Consider the following 22,467-nt stretch of genomic DNA (forward strand, 5'->3'; position numbering starts at 1 on the left):
ATATAAATATAAAAGTGTCACGTAAATTGTGTTTAAACAATGAAGCTGAATTTAACAACCAAAGATTATTTTAACGAGTGAAAATGGGCAATATTTCCACACTGGAAACTAAAAACATCTTTATGGAAATATTTGTTTACAAAAACTTAAGAATAAATTCCTTGTTAATTTTTTCCAGAATGTTTTCAAGGTAGTAGAATAAAAAATCATATAAAGAATTAGTACGGCTAATACTAAGACAAATAAAATAGCCTTTTTTAAAAAAAAAAAACAAATCTCAAAATTCTACAAATATATTTAAAACATTTTTGGAATTCATTAATGAAATAGCAATACGTTTGTTAACTTGATAGATTTTAACAACAAAATGCAGCATAAAGATAAAAAATGTCGAGTAGCATTTGTTTGCAAAAATAATAATAATAAATATGTGTAACCAGATGACCTAAACAAATTCTAGCAGAGTTGGGAAGAGTGTAAGTTGAACCAAAACAATTGAAAAAGGATTCAAAGAAGCCTAAATAACTTCAAGATATTCATATCCACAGGATTCAATAATATATACTCAAGGATACTCAAAGTGTTGTCTGCCTTTATCATATCACATTAGCCAATTATTTTTAATGGAAACTGAAAGAAGGTGAGTATTGCAAGTTAAAATGATGAAAAGAACATTGTTGAATAATTAATCACTCATATAAGTACAGAACAGCTAGCCTAATTTTACTTCTAGACATGGATAGTAAGGTGAAAGGTAAAACAACAAATAATTCATGAAATAATTCAGGGATTATTTAAATACAAATACTAAAAATTGATTTGATTTTATCCCTTTGTTCCTTTCCTTTTTAAAATTTTTGAAAAGGCTTTTTAAAAAGTTTATACTGTTAAATACTCTAAATAAGCACCATTTTAAAAAATCTCAAGTTATCTTTCATGTTTACAGCTGTTTCACACAGAAGTAATCAGGTATTGAGAGATTGAGAACTGATATTTTTATAAATTTTCTTAAAGTAGACTTGTTTTACTTCAAAATTAGTTCTTATTTCATTGCATACAACTGTCTTCAAAAGGAATGTGGGTAATTCTAATTTTATGAAAATATAATTATATAAACTATGAAGTATGTAGAAGACCAACAGACTTATTCATTGGTCAAAGAATAAACAAATCAAAAATGACAAGGAATAATTTCCTTTTTAATCTTCCCTTCATTAATAAATGCTTTTCAACTATTATAATAAGTAAAACAAGTGTATCTGAACTTCTGCAAAACTCCTGCTTTTGAGAATGGAATAATTGCCATAAAAATCAACAACAAAATCATCCAACTGGCTATTTGATATTTTTGATGATAAAAAGGTAGTTTTATTGAAAGCTTTGCCTTTTTGCTAGTAACATTTTATTAGCCAAATAGAATAAAATAAATTATGTCAGTGTAAGAATGAGATGCTTATAAAGACCAGAATAGCAGAAACTAAACATGTAGGAAACATTCCATTTGCTCCAGAAACACTGTTTGTCATGGTTGTTGTAATATATCAGTATTTATAAAATTCATCTTTTTTTCTAATAACGACACTAAATTCCCTCTAGTTACAGTAGTAGCCTGGTTGATTCTACCTTTCATCCACAATGGTTGTTTTTATGTATATTTGACAGAAAATATTAAATAAGCCAACCCCTGCTCCCACCTGAACATTTAATGTTGCTTATGAGAGCTATGCATATATCTAGGTGATCCTGACAACTCCCAGCTTTCATGTGTCTGAATGAAAAGTCACAGGGCACTTGGAGTCTTGAGGTTGAGGCAAGTTCAATCTAAACATGTTGGAGCAATCCTGAGTGTGAAGGTGAAAAACAGAAGACCATATACATTACAGTGCAGACAACTTTAACCAAGTGATTCCCTTCTCTCCCCCTTTCTTTCTTAAATAAGCAGATGTCTACTATATCCAAACTCTAGAAAGAACCAATTAATATCCATACAATATCAGTTTTGTTAGTGCATGTGTGTCTGCATCAGAACGTACACACACACACACACACAGAATGATAAACTTTTGGAAGAGAAATAGAATAAAATCTTTATTTTCAAGCTTGTCAGAAAATCTACCTTATTAAGCAATGGCCTGTTTGCAGTGTTTATATTCTAAATGTTTTCTGTTAAACACTCGCACATGATGCTCAAAAGTTATAAATTAAAAATAAAATCCAGAGCAGTCTAACTGATACTCATATTGCATTTATAGTTTAGAAAATGGTCCTTTTACAGAATTGATCATTCAATGCTTAACTAATAGGGAAATATAATTTTTTTCTTTTTTACTGTTAAGGAAAAATGTTTAGATTCATTAAGGCTACATGATTAAGTGGCTATTAACAAATTCTGGAATTTGTAACATCAAAATTTATTTGTAATTGCAGAGTAATGTTTGAAAATCAGTCTTCTTGACAATTTTCAAAGTATTTCTAAAAATCATACTTTATTATTTGCTCCCTAACACTAAAATTTTCTATAGATAGGAACTAGTACTTTGAAAAGAAGACCATGAAAAGCCACATATTTTAAAAACATGAACATTATTGTGAAAAATTACTTTGAATATTAGTGATAAAGTAAATAAAATGGTCAAAATATATTCCTGTGGCAAAAATTGGTAGAGGCCACAGAATTTCCAGGCTTATAGCATGGAGGCAAATATTGTGTATTTCTTAAAGCAGAATTTTCAATATTTTTCAAATTAAAATAATTTTTCATTAGAGTTATAAAAATGATGAATGGCAATCCAGAACTATTAAGTAAGGCTCTTCTGAAAAAAAGAAATGGGAATCTGTATTTTTAATAAATAAGTTATTCCTATAATTATAAAAGTTTGGGAGAAACAGTCTTAAGTGATATATTTTACAAACTTCTTACATGTAGAATATTAACATCATCCCAGAAGATTTTTTTTATTACTCAGGTTCTCTAAAGAAACAGAACCAATGGGAGCTGTTATAAATTAAAGAGAGAGAGCAAGAGAGAGAAACTGATATTTATTATGAGCATTGTCTCACGTGGTTATAGAAGCCAAGAAATCTCAAGACCTGCCATCTCGTCTCCCTATGCTGGAGAACCAGGAAAGCCAATGGTGTAATTAAATCTGAATCCAAAGGCCTGAGAAGTAGGGATCTTTTTTTGTAAGTCCTAGACTCCAAAGGCCCAAGAACCTTCAGCAGGGATGATGATGTTGGAGAGCAGAAAAAGCTGGATGTCTCAGAAAAAAAAAAAAAAATAAATAAATTAGTCTTTCCTCTGCCTTTTTGTTATTTTTGGAACCTCTGTGGTTTGGAGGATGTCTGCCCACATTGGTGAAGGCAATCTTCTTTACTCAGTGTACCAATTCAATTGCTAATCTCTTCCAGAAATACCCTCACAGACACACCCAGAAACAATGTTTTGCCAGCTATCCCTATTCTATCCCGGCATCTTTTAGCCTAGTCAAGTTGAAACATAAAACTAACCATCACCATTTCCTAATGCCCTTTACAATTAACCCATGACCCATATGCATGGAAGCAATGGCAATTCTTAATTTTTTCCACTAAAGATAAGTTTTATCTGTTTTATAAGGTCACAAAAATTGAATCATATAATATTATGCTTTTGCTTAAGGATTCTTTCATTCAGCATAAGTTTATAGAGATTAACCCATGGTGTTGCATGTGTCAGTAGTTTGTTATTTCTATGTGGGGGTTCCATTTTATTAATATACCACCATATATTTATTCATTCTTCTACTGATAGAAATGTTTCCAATCTGAAGCTATTATGAGTAAAGCTGCTATGAACATTCTTGACAATTATTTTGTGAACACATGTTTTCATTTTTCTTGGGTAAATACTTAAGATTGGAATGGTAGGATCATAGGGTAGTATAGCTTTAATTTTAGAAACTTACAGAGATTTTTCTAAAGTGGTTGTGACATTTTATACTGACAATAATGTGAGTTCCATTTACTCCACAATCTCCCCATCATTTTTTCTTTTCTGACTTTGTTATAGATTTGTTTTGTATTATTATTATTATTTTGAGACGGAGTTTCATTCCTGTTGCCCAGGCTCGAATTCAACAGTGCGATCTCGGCTCACTGCAACCTCTGCCTCATGGGTTCAAGTGATTCTCCTGCCTCAGCCTCCCAAGTAGCTGGGATTACAGGCACCTGCCACCACATCCAGCTAATTTTTGTATTTTTAGTAGACACTAGGTTTTACCACGTAGGCCAGGCTTGTTTCGAACTTCTGACCTCAGGTGATCCACCTGCCTCAGCCTCCCAAAGTGGATTTGTATTTTTTGGGTGAATAATGATGGTGAAAACTTTTTCACGTACTTTATCATTCAGAGATCATTTCTAATGAATTGTCCATTTAAAATTGTGCCATTTTTATTGTTTAATTTCCTTTTATTATTGAGAGTTAATGTTTAGGCATTCTTTATTTTCTGGCAGCAGCCCTCTGCCCTCTCCCTGTGATAATCCTCATTATCAGCCCTTTGCCCAGTTTCCAATCACAGCCATGCTCGGTGACAGCGCAGCTGTGAAATGACAGCCAGTTTTCCCTAATCCTGTTTACTTCATTATTTCCCCATTGCCTTTAAAGTTGTCTGTCTGTTTGGGGATTATTTGGTTTCTTTTGTCTTTTTTGTTTCTAAATCTGGCCTTCTTTTTCCTCTCTCAGTGGGAGCTTTGGCTAAGTAAGCTATTCCATCAGACTCAGAGGCAAAAGTCCCACCAAACAAATTTAATAAATTAAAGAGGTTTATGCTATCCCTCCTCTCATCAGGGTTCTTCAGATAAACAAACCAATAGGATATAGATATAGGCATAGACTTTGACACAGACATAGACATGGACGTAGACATAGACATATGAGAATAGATTTATCTCAGGAGTAGACTCACACAATTGTGGAGGCTGATAAGTCTTAGGCCTTCTGCAAGCTGGAGAACCAGGGAAGCCAATGTCATAGCCCAGTGCAAGTCTAAGGCCTCAGAGCCAGAGAAGCTGATGGCATTATTCTCAGTCTGAGTCTGATAGCCTGAGAAACTGGGCGGCTGCTGGTGCAAGTCTTAAAGTCCAAAGGCCAGAGAATCTCTACTTCTGATGTCTGAGAGCAAGTGAAGAAGGATGTCCCAACTCCAGAAGAAAGAGGGAAACAGAGTTAATTCACCTTTTCTCTGCCTTTTTGTTCCATGTGCAACTTCAAATGGTGCCAGTGCTCACTGAGTGAGGGCAGATCTTCCTTATTCAGTCCACTGTTTCAAATGCTAATCTCTTCTAGAAACATCCTCCCAGGCACACCAAAAAATAATGCTTTATCAGGAAACTCGTCATTCTTTAATCCAGTCAGCTGACACCTAAAATTAACAATTTCACTACCCTACAAAGCACTGGATGATTTGGCTATTGCTTTCTTCTCAACTTCTTCTACTGTCCTCCCTGAGCCCTATGCTCAAACTCAACTTGCCTTCTTTTTAAATTCTGTGACCATTCCTCAGATTTAGTCACTTATAATGACATTTGCATTTGCTTTATGCTTCTTCTGTTTGAAAAACTTTCACGGATGTTTTAATCCTGCCACATTTTCATCATTCCTATCTAAACTCAGATACCGTAAATTGAGACACTGCAAGTAACTGGTCCTAATAAAGTAACTGGTCCATTGTAAGAAGTAAACTAGAAGGCACTGAAGATCTTCTAGGCTAGAAATAGATGAACCTTAATAAACATTTGCAAAATATTTTGATAAACACTGGCCATTGCACTTTGGGACATAGACCATGTACTTATGAAAACTATATTATTATGAATAACATGTAATTTACATAGAAAAATTCCAGATATCCATATTGTCTACTTCTTCAAGTGTTCAATAATGTTCTAAACACAGAGATACAATTGGTATAATTGCAACCTCTCCAAAGGCATAAAGATAAGGTAATAACTTTGCTAAAAAAGCCTCTCAGCCTGTGGCCAGCAGTCCAAGTTGACTGTGAGAACATGACAATATTCCCCTTGTCCAAGTTAGTAAAGCTAAAGCCCCATCCTAAAGTTAGTATAAATAAAAGTAAAAAGTAAGACATTATCATTCACATGGTAGAACATGAAGTTTTAAAGGACAACAGACAGAAGTTGCTCCAGAAACTATTTTTTCAAATATTTATTTGTAACCCTCCTTCTGGGTCTCCAAATACATTTCTTAGAGTACTTGATACTGCTCCACAGCTCATTGAATCTCCCATATAATATTTTTCAGCATTTTCTTTCTCTGTGCTTCAGTTTTGATAGTTTATATTGCTATATCATCAAAGTCACTGGTCATTCCTGTACCATTTCTAAATTGCTGTTAACTTCGTCCTAAGTCATAGGTTACATTTTCTATTTTGTTCAATTTTAGTAAATTTTTGTTTATGTTGGATCTTGTATGATTTTTCTTATGACTGAGTCATTAAGTTATCTGTGAATAAGCTTGACTTCTTTGAGGCTTGTGTTTAAGCTTTGTTACAGGAGATCTGTTATAGTCTTTATTGCTACTTTTTTATTCCACTGAAGCCTGACTTTTCTTGAAATTATTTTTCAAGTGTTTTCCTCAGGTGTAGTGCCTGCTTGATGTCTCTAAAATTTTGTTTATTTGCATAGATTTTTCTTTCCCCTTCAGTATAGGTACCTTGGAAGGATATCGCATAATTTGGTTATGGCCATATCCTCTCCATCATCTATGAATATTAGTTAATAATCATCAAGTTTGTAATGCCAGACTAATATTTTATACTTTATAAGTACTAATAGTTATTTGTTGTGCCTGAAAGCACATTAGGTATTTTTTTCTCTTTATGGTTATGCTTCACTGATTCGACCAGGATATTCTAGAGTTGTTTTGTTTTCTTTCGTTTTGTTTTGTTTGGGGGGAGTTTATTTGTTTTTTTTCTTTATTATTTATTCATGCTGAATTTTCCAAGCTCTTTCGGTCTTAGATTTAGTCTCTTGAACTCAGAGAAACTTTACTCAATTATTTTTAAGTGCTGATCTTCTTTCATTTTTCTATCTTCTCCTTAAATCCTAGAGGCACTAGCTACTCTGTGTTCTTTTCTGCAACATTTTCTTTTTATTGAATGAAATTGCCTAGGAACTTGTACCATTGCATGTGATGTTAACACAAAATAAAATATGCAATGCGAGTACATTTATAAAAAGGTCAAAGATACATTAATAGCTGGGAGGATTGGCTCATACTTGTAATCCCAGCTACTCAGGAGGCTGAGGTGGGAATATGCCTTGAGCACAGGATTTTGAGGCTGCAGAGAACTATGATAGCACCACTGCACTCCAGCCTGAGTGATAGAGTGAGACCCTGTCTCTGAATAAAGAAATAAATAACACTGTTACAGAAACATACAAATAGGCAGTAAAACTAGAATAAAAACAAAAAAGTAATTACCATCAAAGCCATCATATGTGTTATTTGCAGATCTTTCAGGCATACATATTGGTGGTAAAAATACAAAGAAAATTAAAAGCCAATTACCATAAAAGTTAGAAGGGTGGTTACTCCTGAGAGAGGATGTGTGTTTAGACAAGAAATCATGAGGGACTTCTGGAGAGGTGACAATTTTCTTTCCAACCTAGATGGTGATTACATGGCATTGATTTCAGTTATATGATATGCTGCATTATACAATTTTATGCACTGTTGTGTGTATATATAAATTATTTTTCACACTCTTAAAAAGGAAATTAGGCAGACATATTTATTTTCTTTAAGAAACCCAGAGTTGAAAAAGCAGACTTGAAAATCTACAATACTTCTAAAGTAACATTTGTATAATTAATAAATGGAAGACAGCTTGGTTAAACAGAAGAAAACAAAGTGTTTACTAACAGTGTCATTTGGCTATGAACTTGCAAATTAGGCATGGAATAGTCTATATTAATGTGAATCACATTTTCCTTTATGTATGTAGAATCTAAAATTTATGTGAAACGAGGAATAGTCGCGTGGCTTACCATCCAGTCTAAATACTCAACATTACTGCCAACCTGAGAGGCTTGATATAATAAATATATTCAGACCAAGTTGATACATTAAAAATGTGAATTATAACCAATTATAAGGACTCAGTAAAATCATAGGAGAGGTAGAGGAAGAAGTAACACAATATTATATGTTTTACTTTTGCACCTCTTTCAATAGTTTATTATTCAGACAAATCATAATCCCAGAAAGATTATACTCTCTGGGTGGTTAACTTCAACAGTGCAAGTAAAATATTTTAGTTCTTCATAGACTAAGTTACACAGCTCAAAAGACGCTAGTCACTAACTAGATCTCTCTAATTCCCTAGGCATTCTTAACTCTTTCACTTGCTTATTATGGAACTTTTAAAATTTACATTTTATTTTGTATATCTGCTGCCATTCTCGCTTGCTCAATTGCTCACTCACTATAGAGTTTAAGTAAACCCAGACCAGGAGAAATTATCCTGAATCCTTCTTTTGGTGGTGGTGTAAGATTTTCTCACAGTCATTTTTGCTGCTATAATTTCCATTTTATACATATTTTCTTCTTGCTGAACTCTTCTCTCACAACCAGTCCTTTTTCATAGTTTATACATTTCCAATTATGGCAAAAAGGTATGTAAAGACTTCCCAATACTTCCCAAGAGTTGTCTGACAACTCTTTCTACACTGTTTATAGTATTTAAAAATCCCTTTCCCTTCTGGATTTTGATGTCACTTTGATGGATTTGTGCTAAGCAACTTCTCTTTCCACTGGACATTTTCTTTCATTTGAAGCCTGATTTAGGGGGATATATAGTCACTCCAACTTTAAGTAGGAAAATTCTTAAGTGATATCTCCCTTTTAATATGAGGACATTATATATTTCCACTGCATTATACAGAACTAACTTCAAGGACAGGAGGAATTTCTCTTTTCATAGATTCAGTCCATCGTTCCGGAATTCCAATTGTGTAATGTAGATTACCTGAGGCTATTTTTTCAGTATCTTTCCATTCCTTGGGTGTTAGCAGTCATACCAGTTTGGGTCATATCGGTTTGATTTCACCTAAGGGCTAGAAGGCCAATTTGCATTATGAGAATGTGCCAGCTGCTTAATTGTCTAGTCTAGACATAAACCTTGTCCAGGGACAGCTAGACACAGTTGAATGGAGATGGCAGCACACAGACATGTGACTTTGGTATTGAGGAATGACAGAGACCCTGGCTTTTCTGAAAAACATGGGGATAGGGTTCTTATGGACATATAAGTAAACATTTGGTATTAAAAAAATGAAGTTTTAAGAAATCATTCTAAACATTTCTACTGTATACATTTTTAGTTGCTTTATTTTAAACTTTGAGTACCATTACTCTTTCTCAGCTATTAATTGCTAAATGTTATATCTTGAAATTGATAATATAAATTGGGTAAGTAATATGTAGGGCACAAGACATGCGAGCTTAAATAGCTAAATATAATTTGTTTTTCAGCTTTGTGTTTTTAGGTTTGGGTTCCTATAAAATTTAATTTTGATTTTAAAACCAAAGTTTTGCACTAAAGAATACCCAGTTTTCACAGCAAACATTTTTTTAAGATTTTCTATTTTGCTTCTTCCCCACTGAAAATAAAATTTTGTGTGATATTCTGAAAGAGATAAATCAAACATTATGCAATATGTGGTAGTCTGTGGCTTCTGAGGGAAATTAATAACATCGGTAATTGGGAACTTTGTTGAAACCAAATCTCAAATAAATGGCACCATGAATGCTATTATTGACTGGGAAAATTACCGTCTAAATAAAAATGAAAATCCATGTTTCAGGCTGTTATTTTTTACTTGCCTCAAGTTAATTTCCCCTATACCACCTTTCCCACTGGTGACAGCCACTAGAATTTTCTCTAACCACAAGCATATTACTGTTCAGATGCTACAAATAGCACAAAGCATATGCATACTGGGAAAACCCGGAATGTAGCTCTATTCTCATTCTAGGTTCAAAGTACTTTTTTAGAAAATGAGAAGCAGATACGGAAGTTAGCCTCAGTAGCATTCCAGTACCCTTAAATATAGTATTTTAGTATAAATATCTATAATATTTTTGTCCTATTTAGTAATTAGGTCTCATTTGCATGTCCAAATAATACTGTGAGAAGAATATGTTGTAAAATAATAATTATGTGAAATATCAGCTATAAAATTACTGAAGGACACATTTTGAAAAATCAGACTAGTTTCTGGGTTCTCCGGTATTCATGAAAAAACATTCTGTCTTGTCAGGTTTCTTGTCCTATTCTTCAGTGATTCTATTTTACATTCTATTTTAACTGCAAAAATCCACAAATTTTTCAGATAAAGAATCTAAACTTTTTAGAAGTTAAGGAAATTTCATAGTGACAAATAATTCATGAAAGAGCCATGATTACAAATCTGGTCTACCTGATTCCAAAGTCCATGATTTTTCATTCTTCCTTACTATTCTCCATTATTCTCATCAATATCCTACAGGCAGATAGTCCTCAATCCTAAAAGTTACAAAAATCACACTCATGGTGTCCTGGAAAATGCAATGAAATCAGTTAAAAGTTGTCAGAAATGGCATCAGGTAGAAGGCACCGTAATAGTTGAGCTAGAGGCAATGGGGTTCTAAAATAGAGAAACACCCATAATCATGACAAGAGAGGTATGGATATAATTGATGTATATTTAAAATATATAGGACATAACTCTTGATGTTAAGTATGAAGAAGATGTAGGCTGCATCATTTCCTATGACTTTTGAAGCTCTAATCAAAATATGAGTTAGGGCAATTAGATTTACCTTTTAGAAATTTAGAGTTTGGAAGTCATGAGACTAAGTCTGTTTCTACTGACACTTGAGGTAAAAAACATAAAATTTTCAGATTTGGCTGTAAATTATAAGAACAAAATAATTTAGGCACACAGAAAGGAACAGAGATCTAATGACTGAAAGAACTTCTGGCCCATGATAGATAGAAATATCCATTCCTAATGGCTTTCAAATTCCCACTGGCACTCTATGGGAGGCCTGGATATATCTTGATCCGTCTATGGGTGGGGACCAGAGTGACATATTACAAAAACACTAGCTTGAGCTTATTTGAGGAAGTTTTTGTTCCTTGTAACAACAACAACAAAATCCAAACCAAACAAATATCTCCCTTTAACTGAGAAGAAACATAAATTGTTGTGGAATGTCTGCATTAACCGTGATAGACATATACAGGGGTTAAAGGCATAAAGAATTAAAAGCCAGTGAGAGAAACTGTAGACAATAGGGTAATTTAGGCATATATACATAACTATTTTCCAGAGATCTACTGTGATGATCCTAACTCATTGCTGAAATAAGAGATTTTGTATCCATATGTCAGAAATTTTAAGGAAATTTATCTATAAATCAAGTTCAAATTAAGCCAAACAGAAGGAAAGGCTGGTTCCAAATAACAGAGTAAAGAAAAGTAATTTGTTTTAAATTTAAATAGGATAATTTCATTGATGTTATCTTAGATTTCAGTTTTTATCTTATTAACATAATCAAAGGTAAAAATCCATCTAGGAAAAAGAAATGAAAATTTTATAAATCATTGATTATATACAGTTGTGCTAAGTACTATGAAAAATCTAGTTGAAATAAACAGCATTCTTGTTAAAAATAAATTAGCCAGTAATCCTGTAGGAAGGTACTGTATGATCAAATGTTTAATCATATAAATAGAATGTAAATGTCTCACTGAGCACTGTTTTCTAGTGTATCAAAATTCTTTTATTTCATCATTCACTTCACTGTGCTGTTGTTATGATGTGCTTAACAGGGAACGTGGTTAGTGAAAGGAAGATAAACCTTGATGTTACTCCAAAACTTAGTTTAATGAATGTTTAAAGAATTCAAATTTTATCTGCCTCTCTTGTAATTTGGATCTCTTCTTAATGTACATAGTGCTAACATGAAGACCTTTTTCTGCGCTATATGCAAACAGGGTAACTAAAACAAAGCCACTTTCAATCCTTGAAGGTATATCCAGGTTTATGACAGTAATTGTGTTTACATTTTATGGTGCCTAGTATTGACAAAATGTTATTTGCCTGTATTAAACAGATGACTCCATAAAAAAATAAAAATAAAAGATAAAAATAAATTATCTTCTTGGCTTTAGATTTAGAAGAAAAAAATCACAGTCTGGAAAAAAATTGAGAAGCATTTTTAGGTGAAAATGACTCCAGTCTTGCCTAATATTTTTTTTTAGAAGCTGCTTTCAAACAGATAAGGAATAAAAATTCCACTGTTTGGTACTAATCTAGGGATAATTATCTATCTATGTACCTACCTACATATCTATCAAAACATAGTGCATGTATATGTAAGCCTATATGTATGCTTAACTGTAATAAAATTTAAAAAATTCTTTGAAATGTAAAATAAATATGACATAATTAAGGTCAATCTCTGAAATGTAAAATAAATATAACTTTAAGGAAGAGGTAAGGATTCTGCAGGTTAAAAAAATAATGTTTTTCTTCATTTTATACCATGTGATATTATTTGTGTGTATTGGTTTTCTTCCATGGTTTCTGTCTCATAACTCCCATAGCCCTTGATATTTACTAAGTGACTAAAGCGATATCTTTTGTTAAAGCATCTTTTGTCTTTGATTCCTGAAGCAACTTTGAAACAGATTGTTAGCGAAAAAGGTGAAAGTCTCTGGTTATAATGTTGGGGTACTTTAGGCCTTAGAAGCAAGACTCAGAAAATAGAATCTCTCTGACCTTCTCCTGCCCTCCTTTTACCTGCTCCTTTTTCTACTCAAGGCCTTCCATAGAAACTTAAAATATATTCTTCCTTTGCCTTTCTGTCTTGGAGCTGGCCACCTATTCTCTGACCCACCTTGCCTGATTGTAAGTCAGACTAATTTCAGGAGAGGTTCTGCCCCATACTCAGGAGGAAAGAGATTGTAAGTCAGACTAATTTCAGGAGAGGTTCTGCCCCATACTCAGGAGGAAATAATGCTGTACAGAGATGCCAAGAAGAATCTGAACAGGCAGACCTCGCTGGGTTTTCCCACTCAGTCTACTAGTATTAGATCACACCCTTTTTGTCCAATCACATTTCTACATCATTATCCATGCTTCAATCATGCCTATACAATGAAGTCTCAAAAAAAGACCCAAGAGGTGGGGCTACAGTGAGCTTCTGGACAGCTGAACTAATGGAGGCTTACAGGAGGGTGAAGAGGAATTTATGTACTTGTTGGGAGGGTGCACCCCAACTCCATGGGAACTGAAGCTTGTGCGCTGAGGATCCTTCCAGATCTCACCCTACGTTATTTCTTTGCTTCCCTTTTTGTGAGCTACTATAGCAAATTAATGGAACCTGATGAAGAGGTTGTGGAAACCAAACTTGAAGCTGAGCCAGTTGGTCTGAAGTTCTGGAGGCCTGGATTTGTGACTGGTGTCTGACATGTGGGCTGTCTTGTGGTTCTGAGTCCTCAACCTGTGAGATGTGATGCTATCTCAGGTTAGAGAGTCTCAGAATTGAACTGGAGTAGAAGACACCTGGTTGGTCTCTGCTACAAAATTGATTGCTTGCTTGGTGGTGGAAAAAATCCCCACACTTGTGGTGTCAGAAGCATGTTGTGAGAGTACAATGGGAGCAGCTGAGTTTGTTTTTTCTACTTATACCATTCATGTTTTTAATTCTCGCTTAACCTGAGTCATATTCATTCAACAACGTATGACTCCTATGTCAGGTATTCCGTGGTCATAATGTTCTCTAGCCCTTTGATTTGAAATTCTGACTTATATAGCAGACACACATTTCTCGGAATATGTAACATCTATAGAGACGTTAGGCAGGAGGAATAAATTGTTACCAGGAAGGAAGGCAGGAAGAAGAGACAGGAAATAAAGTGTTGTGTTCTATTGCGTACAAAGCATTGTGATGGTTACTTTATCTTTAATTCCTGATAACACCAAGCAGTAATTGTCCTGATTTGGCAAATTGGAAAACAGGATCAGGCATGGTGATTCTGACTTTACCCCACAAGTTCTCCTCCAGCAAACTAGGGCATGCTGTGCTAACACTGTCAATATTACAGCAGTGAATTCAAAGTCAAGTGAAAAATCTCAGTTAGAATAATAAAGGGTGTTAGAAGATAGTGGTTAAGAACACAGGCTCCCGCATTAGGTGTCCTAGGTTCAAATCCAGGTCTGAGATATATTAAGTTTACGACCTTGGGCAATTTATGTAACTTCTCCATGCTACAGATAGTTCATCTGTAACAACGGGATAATACATTCTGCTTCTCAATTTATTATAATTATTCAATCAGTTAATATGTGTAAAATATCTAGGTGAGTGTTTGGTTCACAATAAGAGCTTTATAGGTTTGCTAATAATATTGCTGCTTAAAATTAAACCTGGTGGATAAGATGAGGATAATTTTCTGTCCTAGAAGCTAAAGCATCTTTTTTGTTCATTGCTGTGCATCTTCTACAAACAAGACATTGTGCATTCCTAGCAATCCCTTTTCATCTTAATCCTTCAGTCTAAGGATTTACTATTCTAAGTAAAGTAGAATTTTCTGCAGTTTTCCTTTTCAGTATTTATGTTTTTTCTCTTTTTTAGCTTTTATTTTAAGTTCATGAGCAGGATGTGCAGGTTTGTTACATAGGTAAATGTGGGGGTTTGTTATACAGATTATTTCATCAACAGGTATTAAGCCTAGTATCCATTAGTTATTTTTTCTGATCCTCTCCCTTCTTCCACCTTCCACCCTCTGATAGACTCCAGTGTGTTTTTCCCTCTATGTGCCCATGTGTTCTCGTTATTTAGCTCTTTTCTCTAACTTAAAATAATTTCTCTGTGTGATGCTTAATTTTATGTGTCAACTTGGCTGGGCCACATTACACAGATATTTGGTCCAACTTTATTCTCGATATTTATGTGAGGGTGCTTTTGGATGGGATTTACATTTAAATTATTGGACTTTGAGTAAACCAGATTACCTTACATAATGTGAGTTGGTTTCATCTAATTAGTTGAAAGCTTAATAGAAAAAAAGGCTTGATAAATCCTATTCCATCACCACCCCAAACCCTAGGAAGAGGAAATTTTCCAGCAGACTGCTGTCAGACTTCATCTGCTCTTCCTGATTTCTGCCTTCAGACTTGAACTGCAACCTCAGCTGTTTCCTGTGTCTTTGCCTGCTGGCCACCTTTATCGGGGAACCAGCCCCAATATTTCAACGTAGGTTCTTTCTATTTTCCCTAAGTGCCAGCCGGTCTGAGAAATAAACAGAAAGAGTACAAAGGGAGAAATTTTACAGCTGGGCCTCCGGGGGTGTCATCACATATTGGTAGGACCGTGATGGTGATCTCGAGCCACAAAACCAGCAAGTTTTTATTAGGGATTTTTAAAAGGGGAGGGGGTGTACGAACAGGGAGTAGGTCTCAAGGGTCACATGCTTCAAAGGGCAATAAAGATCATAAGGCAAGGCAAAATTAGAATTACTGACGAGGGTCTATGTCCCGCTGTGCATGCATTGTCTTGATAAACATGGTAACAGGAAACAGGGTTGGAGAGCAGAGAACCAGTCTGACCAGAATTTACCAGGCTGGAATTTCCCAGTCCTGGTAAGCCTGAGGGTACTGCAGGAGACCAGGGTGTATTTCAGTCCTTATCTCAATTGCGTAAGATGGACACTCACAGAGTGGCTGTTGGTAGGCCTACCTCCAGGAATGCATTCCTTCCCCAGGGTTATTCCTTGCTGGAAAAAGAATTCAGTGATAGTTCTCCTACTCACACATACATCTATAGGCTTTCTGTGAGAAGAAAAATATGGCTCTATTCTGCCCAACCCCGCAGGCGATCAGAGCTCATGGTTATCTTCCCTTCTTCCCTGAAAATCGCTGTTATTCTGTTCTTTATCAGGGTGCACTGATTTCATACTGTTCAAACACATATGTTTTACAATCCATTTGTACAATAGTGGTCCTGAGGTGACGTATATTTTCAGCTTATGAAGATAACAGGATTAAGAGATTAAAGTAAAGACAGGCATAAGAAATTATAAGAGTATTGATTGGGGAAGTGATAAATGTCCATGAAATCTTCACAATTTATGTTCAGAGCTTGCAGTAAAGACAGGCATAATAAATTATAAAAGTATTAACTTGGGGAACTGATAAATGTCCATGAAATCTTCCAGTTTATGTTCTGCCTTGGCTCCAGCTGGTCCCTCTCTTTGGGGTCCCTGACTTCTCACAACACACCTTGTAGATTTTGGACTTGCTTGCCTCTAGAATTGGGTAAGCCAATTATTTAGAATGAATAAATATATTTCTATATGAACGCACAATCTATTGGTTCTGTTTCTCTGAATAATCCTAATACATCCTGGTTTTGCATTTTCTGACTAATTTTTCTCAAACTTTCTCCTCATCTCTTTAGTAATTTGGGAGTTTCCCCTGCCCAGTAAAAATCAACGAAGGCGAAAAAGGCCATCTGCTCTTTCCTGCCAACTTGGATAGGCACATTACAAAATTCACAAAATAAAGGACATATTATCCAACCAATTCTTTCGATTTGGGAAAGGAAAGAATCCATATGTTTCTTTCTACCTTCCCATTCTTTTCAAATGAAACTAGTAAAATTTATCATGGATTTTTTTTTAATGCTGAGAATATTTTTGATAAATTGAGTTAGAAGGCGAAGCAATCTTCCAGAGTATTTTCCCTTTTGGAAGTAGCATTGGCATGAATGAGTCTGAAGAAAGAGGGCCATCATAAACAGTCTCACATGGGCTCACATAGGAGCTACTTCCTTATCTTTTCCCGATTTAAAATCCATAAACTCTTTGGAACGAAACCCTTTTGTCCACAACATTCCCAGAGCATATAGACATTAAATCATGAAGTTTTATGTAGTTGTCTGGTACTGGAATTAACTTCAAGGGACATCTAGAAAAAAACAAATGCTAGGTAATATCAGCATAGTATCAGATAATAAAAAAACAAAGCAAAACAAAATACTATGTTCAAAAAAAAAAAACTGTTGGAAACAGCCAGGACAAAACATTGCAGACAGCTATAGTGCTGTCTAGAAAAAAACAAATGCTAGGCAATATCAGCATAGTATCAGATAATAAAAAACAAAGCAAAACAAAATACTATGTTTAAAAAAAAATGTTGAAAACAGCCAAGACAAAACATTGCAGACAGCTATATAGTGCAATGTCAAGAATGTGGGACCTGGAGACAGGTGCTACAACTTTACCACTACTCGTTCTTTAAAAATTAAGGTTTATGTTTTTTATTTTTGTATTTGTAACGTACTCTTTTATAGAAATTCAAAAGAAAATCTTAATACAAATTAATACCTTTAAAAATAAATTAAAAACTCAGTTTATCTTCAAGAATTTATATAGGGTAGTAAATGCAGGCCACATTTTATATTTCTTAAACCCCAACTATTCTATTATAAAATAAAAAAGTGATATGTTAACTACTATAAAGGGTGAAACTATTATATAAACTTTAGTCTAAAAAGCTGCTTTCTGCATCTGCATCAATGTAATTTCATGATTCTTTACCAATATTTATAGTAAGAATCTCTATAATCAAATAATCATTCACTTTCATGCCCCACATGGGAAGTGGTAGGTGAATATCTGTAGGAATATAATTCATTGTCTGCTCTTCTACTGAGAAGTATCCCTGTGATTGTCCAGTCTACACTCAGAATTTTGTCTTCATAAGCAGCTAGATCATAGAATGGAGCCTTAAAACTTCTTGTATTCTGCAGCTTGATAATGTCACCTAAATATACTGAAATCAGCTGCTGTTCATGAATAGAAGACCATTTTACTGATGTCACCCAGCCTGTATGTGAAGTTGGGGAAAACGACAGCAGAAAATTATCTTTAGTTTGGGGATCCCAGTCTTATATGCATGTCTCTGCTTCCAGATGCTAAACATTTACAAAGTAGAGAATAGAAAATACAATACTTTATTTCCTGACAAAGTTAAGACTGCTGAACTCAACATCCCACACTCTAATTGTGTGGTCCCAAGATGCACTGCAGATTCCTTCAACATTTGACCACAGAACCAAGGAAATTGCTTCCTTGTGGCCAGAGAGGGTCAGCATGGGAGTCCTTGTTAGTCCCAATTGCTCTGTTTTCTGTTTCTTTCTCAATTTGTGGATTCCCCCATTTCATCTTCTTTATCTATAGAGACTGTAAACTAGATATTTAACATTTTATCTCATCAGCCACTGCAAAATATAGTTTCTGAGCTATCAACAGCTATATAATCTACACTTCCATTATGATTTCTGCAGCAGTGTAGGGCTTTCGCTGTTTCTCATTAAATTCTACTCCGGTGAGACAATACTCTGATCAATGGAAGAATTCAGTAAAAGCAAGACAAACTGTCTTTTTTCACCCAGGCCACATTTTTCACAGCATCTGTATGTTTCACAATCATCATTACTAACTTTTCTTCCAAGGATCAGAACCCAGAAGTCTCATCATAAGAACCAGTCAAGGTACATTACTCTGCCCCTTTAATTGAACTGATGTAGTCATCATAGAATATGCATTGCTCTGGCTGGTGGGCAGTGTACTTCTCCACATATTCTGGTTCCACAACCTCTTCTGATGAGATAATCTCCAGGTCCATGTGTTTGACCAAGGAAATTAGCAGAAACTGGCCCTCAGTAAGGAAATCAAACTCCACATGTTTGTGGAATTAATTTTTGTCCTTCAGCAATTTATTCATGATGTTACTAAGGTCAGCTATTTCAGAGGCAGCAGAGATTGAGAAGAGAACATCATCTATGATATATTTCATGTTATCACTGTAGAAGTGTGTTTGGAATGGAGACATGGCAGGGAGTACACACAAGACTTGCCCACAGAAACATATGGGTTGGTATTCAGAGAATAAGAGCTCTGGTCTCTTAGGATTAAAAAATGGCAGCTCAAAAATAGACTGAATATGTAAGTGAGAAGCTGCATGTGAAGGCTGGCTTCCACTTTATTTCCTTGGATCTCTTCCTATGTTTTCAATTAATGGTAGAATCCCATATATCTGATTTTACAGAAGTAATATAGACAGATTTAATGTACTTTAGTTTTCCCCAATGGTAATGTCCTGCACAACTGTAGCACCATATCACAACCAGGGTATTGAATTAATATTAATACTGTGAAGATACAGAACATTTTCATCACCACAAGGAACTCTAATGGCTGCAATTTTGTAGCCAGATTCACTTTCCTCTCACACTCCCAACTCTACTCTCACCATTCCTAATACCTGACAACTACGAATCTGTTTTCCATTTCTATAATTTTGTCATTTCAAGATTGTTATATAAATGAAATTATACAGTCTGCTCCTTTTGGAACTGGCTTTCCTTACTCTGCAAAATTATCCAAAATTCCTCCAGTATACTATGTGTATTATTAGAGGTTTTTTTCTTACTATTGCTGAGTAGTATTCCATGTATGGGTGTACTAGTTCATTTAGTCAGTCACTCATTGGAGGTCATTCCAATTATTTCCAGTTTTTGGTTATTGTGAATAAAGCTGCTGTAAACATTTGTTACAGATTTTTGTGTGAATATAAATTTTAATTTTTCTGGGGAAAATTCCCAGAAAACTTCTGGGTTGTATGATAGTTAATATGTGTAGTTTTTTTAAGAAACTGCCATTTTGGTTTCCTAAGTGACTGTACTATTTTACATTCCCACTGGTAATGCATAAGTGATCCAGTTTTTCCACATTCTTGCCAACATTCAGTGTCATCGCTATTTTCTTTATTCCATTCTCATAGGTGTGTACTGACATATCTTTGTGGATTTAATTTGCATTTAACTAATGGCTAATAAGGGTGAACAACTTTTCATGTGCTTGTTTCTTCTTATTTCTTCTCCTGTATTAGTCCAGGTTCTCCAGAGGCACAGAACTCATAGGAGATATGTATATATGACGAATAGTTTGTTAGGGAGAAATGGCTCACAGGATCACAAGACCAAGTCCCATGACAGACCGTCTGCAAGCTGGGGAAGAGAGAAGCCAGTAGTGGCTCAGTCTAAGTCCAAAAAGCCTGAAAAGTAGGGGATCTAACAGTGCAGCCTTCAGTCTGTGACTGAAGGCCTGAGAGCCCCTGGAAAACCACTGGTATAAGTCCAGCAATCCAAAGGCCGAAGAACCTGGAGTCTGATGGAACGGAAGGAAACATCCAGCACAGGAAAAATATGAAAACCAGAAGACTCAGCAAGAATGGTTATCCCATCTTCTTCCACCTGTTTTGTCCTAGCGGTGCTGGCAGCTGATTGGATGGTGCCCACCCCTTGCATCAGCGTGCCCTGGATATGAGACATTCAGTCAAAGGAAATTATTTTAGAACTTTAAGATTTAATGACTCTCCTGATAGGTTTTGAACTTGCATGGGACCTGTAACCCCTTCGTTATGGCCAATGTCTTCCTTTTGCAACAGGAGCATTTACCCAATACTCATACTCCCATTGTACCTTGGAAGTAGCTAACTTTTTTTTCCATAGTTATTGGGGTACAGGTGGTATTTGGTAACATCAGTAAGCTATTTAGTGGTGACTTGTGAGATTTTGGTGCACCCATCAACCATGCAGTATATACTGCACCATTTTTGTAGTCTTTTATCCCTCGCCCCCCTCCCACTCTTCCATATATATCACAGTCTTTTTATCCACTCATTGATTGATGGGCATTTAGGTTGGTTCCACAATTTTGCACTTGTGAATTGTGCTGCTAAAAACATGCATGTGCAAGTACCTTTTTCAAATGATTTCTTTTCCTCCAGGTAGATACCCAGTAGTGGGATTGCTGGATCAAATGGTAGCTCTACTTTCATTTCTTTGAAGAATCTCCACACTGTTTTCCATAGTGGCTGTACTAGTTTACATTCCCACCAGCAGTGTAGAATCTTGAATCTGGAAATTTGCTGAATTATTTTATCAGTTCTAGGAGCTTTCTGGAGGAGTCTTTAGGGTTTTCAAGTAAATGATCATATCATCAGCAAATGGACAGTTTGACTTCTTCTTTACTAATCCCTGATCACCACATCCAAGGCAACATCTGCTATTTTTTGATTTTTTGATTATGTCCATTCTTGCAGGAGTAAGGTGGTATCACATTGTGGCTTTGATTTGCATCTCCCTGATCATTAGTGATGTTGAGCATTTTTCATATGTTTGTTGGCCATTTGTATATCTTCTTTTGAGAATTGTCTATTCATGTCCTTAGCCCACTTTTTGATGGGTTTTTCTTTTTTTACTTATTGATTTGTTTGAGTTTGTTGTAGATTCTGGATATTAGTCCTTTGTCAGATTCATAGATTGTGAAGACTTTCTCCCACTCTGTGGGTTGTCTGTTTACTCTGCTGACTCTTCCTTTTGCTATGCAAAAACTCTTTAGTTTAATTAGGTCCCAGCTATTTATCTTTGTTTTTATTTCGTTTGCCTTTTTGTTCTTGGGTATAACCCCTAAAACGTAATAAATGTAAATAAGTAGAGAAATAAATGTAAAAGGATGTATTTACTTACCAGCTTTGTCCACCAAAAGGGCTGAAAGTTAACAAGCACACCTCAGAACTTGGCCTTATATACCAATTTTTACTGAAAATGAAATTGGAGTTCCTTTGGAGAAATGGGTGATGCCAAGCCTAGGGGAAAAGAAAAATACAAATGAGCGTTGAACATCTTGTTATTCCAGAATATAAGAAAGTGACTAAAGAATGATACAGCCATGTCAAAAGAACCCAAAAATTAGTTCAAAGAATCTCCCACTGATCAAAACAGGAACATCCTGAGCATCAAAAGGAATCATTATATTAGTGGCTTATAAATCATTGATTAAAATAAAGACCGATGAAGCTACACTGACATAAATAATTAAGTTCATCATATGATGAGGAATGGGATAATTATGTTGCTTCAAAGTGTCCCTCCATGAAATGCTTATTTACATAGAGAAAAAACTGAGTATCTTTGTAGTGCAGAAGCCTGGAGACCCCACCTTCATTAGGTGATTACTGTTAATTTCACCTGAAATGGGACAAATTGTCATTGTGTGTCCATTCATAGAATGCAATAAGAAGGCATAACATCTCTACTGTTGCCAAAAATGCATAACATGAATCTCACCCTGAAGAAATAGCAGACAAACTCAAATAGAGGAAAATTTCATGAAATAACTGGCCTTATAATCTTCAAAAACTTCAACATCATGCAAATTAAGAAAAGAGTAAGTAAATGTTCTTGACTGAAAGAGACAAAAGAGACACAAAGCCTATGTGCAATTGGAGTCCTTCAACTGGATCACTTTGCTATAAATGGTATATTTGGAGCAATTGATGTGATTT

At 35.0% G+C, this 22,467-nt stretch overlaps 1 long non-coding RNA gene and 1 pseudogene across 1 annotated transcript in view; one reads left to right on the plus strand and one right to left on the minus strand.

Moving 5' to 3' along the window:
- Positions 1-22,467, plus strand: part of LOC134732199 (uncharacterized) — a 157,988-nt gene that overhangs the window by 81,471 nt on the left and 54,050 nt on the right. The gene's annotated exons all lie outside the window — the stretch shown is intronic.
- On the minus strand, positions 17,687-18,948 carry LOC129460247 (ribosome biogenesis protein WDR12-like; annotated as a pseudogene).

This window comes from Symphalangus syndactylus, chromosome 13, assembly GCF_028878055.3.
Source record: "Symphalangus syndactylus isolate Jambi chromosome 13, NHGRI_mSymSyn1-v2.1_pri, whole genome shotgun sequence".
NCBI classification, from domain to species: Eukaryota; Metazoa; Chordata; class Mammalia; order Primates; family Hylobatidae; genus Symphalangus; species Symphalangus syndactylus.